Source organism: Schistocerca gregaria, chromosome 8, assembly GCF_023897955.1.
Source record: "Schistocerca gregaria isolate iqSchGreg1 chromosome 8, iqSchGreg1.2, whole genome shotgun sequence".
NCBI lineage: Eukaryota > Metazoa > Arthropoda > Insecta > Orthoptera > Acrididae > Schistocerca > Schistocerca gregaria.
This window is the reverse complement of record NC_064927.1, coordinates 250,377,499-250,379,978: the sequence shown is the minus strand read 5'-3', so window position 1 is coordinate 250,379,978 and position 2,480 is coordinate 250,377,499. Positions and strand designations below refer to the sequence as shown.

General features: G+C 41.7%; 1 pseudogene; it reads left to right on the top strand.

The window, feature by feature from the left end:
• The first annotated feature begins 852 nt into the window (after window positions 1-852).
• Window positions 853-1,625, top strand: LOC126285138 (lipid droplet-associated hydrolase-like; annotated as a pseudogene).
• Window positions 1,626-2,480: the final 855 nt, after the last annotated feature.

The window sequence follows — 2,480 nt, the reverse complement described above, 5'->3', positions numbered from 1 at the left end:
AACTCCAATTCTTTAAAGAATCGAACTATCAGTATAAAATAGCTTCAAATACCCACTTACTTTACAAATTAGTTAACTTCTTAAATACACTGGCGAAAAAATCGCAAAACCAAAAACTAATGAACATAGAGTAATCAAATTTCGGGAATACGTTTGTCTATGTAACATATTTAAGTAATTAGCATTGCTAGTTCATAGCTTAATGTAAGCGTTGCACAAGGCTTCGCAAAAGTGAACTGCTGGCACGTCAATAACCGATGTAGCCGGCAGAATGTTTAATGCAAGTATATAAAAGTACGTGTATTGTGCTGTACATGTACCGGACGTCAGCTTGTGCGCCCGAGTTCCAAGCCTGTTACGCTTTGTCGGTCAACGTAGGGACTGCTAATGCTGTTTATGTATGAAACTGGAGCTGTCCGATGATGTCGTATATGTGGTCGATTGGAGACAGGTATGGTGCTCGAGCAGGCTAAGGCAACATGTCGACACTGTAGAAAATGTTAGTCTACAACAGCAGTATGTGGGCGAGCGTTGTTCTCTTGGAAAGCACCCCCTGATGTGTTGCACTGGAATGGCAGCACAACAGGTCGAAACACTAGACTGCAGTACAAATTTACTACAAGAAAATCAATGATTAAAAAATGCTGACGTAATTCTGACCTCCTGTTTTACGCTGTTACATGAAAGTCGATAATATATTATGCAAGTCATATGCTGTTGGGATGTTGTAGGAGGTATCGCAGAAAAGAGAAAGCGGAATACCCTGTTACCCTCCTTCAGACGTAGCGCATCCCGTTATATCTACTTGGAAGGACGTGGAAGGTAAGCGTGAAGGAAAATTCACAAGACAACATGCAAGATGAATTTGTTAATGTCGGTGTTACGCCAACATACGTTACTACATGGGGTATCGGAAAAAAGGAAGAAATACAAAATCGTGAAGAACTGGTACTTCTTACTCCAGAAAACCCTAGTTTAATTCGTTATTATAAAGCATTTTTAGATACCGTTTATAAGACTCTGAAAATGCCACTGTGTGTGATATCACATGCAGGACACGAATTACCAACGGGCAATGTTACTGCAGCTGACGGTAAGCAGCCTTATGACCTGGATTTTCAGACTCAACATAAAATAGAATTAATAAAGAAATATATATCAAGCAACATCAGGTTGTATCTTGTTGGCCATTCTATTGCGTGTAAAATTATACTGAATATGTTGAAAAATGAAGACATAGACAAACAGGTGGTTAAGTGCTATCTTTTATTCCCCACAGTTGAGCGAATGACGGAGTCACCCAATGGAAAATTTCTAACAAAACCTGTACTCCCCATAGTACCCATAATATTGTTCTTATCGTGGACATTCACTTTGTTTCCCAGTAAGATGCAGTACTGCCTACTGTTGTTGTATTTTTTAATTCGTGTTTCAGGAAGTGATGCTTCTGATGTTACCAGGCAATTAATTAATCCGCAGGTATTGAGAAATGTTTTTCCCTAGCTGATGATGAAATTAACACAGTGCAAGAACTTGATCATCATGTAATAGACTTGTACAAAGATACGTTATTTTTTTACTACGGTGCAACAGATAACTGGACACCTCTTAGTTATTTTGAGTAGAATGTGTAAGAGAGTGCTGCTCCTGTTATACGTAATAACACCCCAGACGACAACACCACGTGTAGGTCCACAGTGTCTGGCACGCAACAGATTGGTTGCAGGTCCTCAACTGACTTCCTTCTAACCAACACATGACCATTACTGGCACCGAGGTAGAACCAGCCTTAATCAGAAAACACAGCAGACTTACACCCTGCCCTCCAATTACTTCTCGCTTGACACCATTGAATTTGCAAATGGCGGTGGTTTGGCGTCAATGGAATGCACGCTACAGGGCATCTGGCCCGGAGATGTTCGTGAAGTAACCGATTTGCAACGGTTCGACATGTCACTGTGTTGCCACCTGCGCGTGAAATTGCTGTTGCAGATGCAATACGGTGCAACAGAGCCATACGCCGAAAACCCCCCTTCTTCCCTCTTGGTAGTGCCACATGAGCGGACCCCGGTCTTCTTGCGACCGTGCATTCCAGTGGCCATAGCTACAAGCAATCATGCGCAGTGGCTACATTCCTGTCTAGTCTTCCTGCAATATCGTAGGGGAAACATTCAGCTTCTCGTAGCTCTGTTACAAGACCTCGTTGAAACTCAGTGAGGCACTGATGAAGGCGTTTTTGTCCCTTAAAGGTATACTTGACAACATCGACTAATCAAGTACTTTCTCAAAGGTAACTATGTCTCAAGACCGTAACAGCGTGTATTTAAAGCCAAACTAATTTGCAGCCTTACAGTGACACTATTAGCATTAGTCTTATGCGACTGGTGCTAAATCGGATTAGACATCACCTTTCAGATATAGAAAAACGCCTACCACCTTTCGTGTATGCCGTACAACTTCTTCTTCGTTCGCGATTTCTT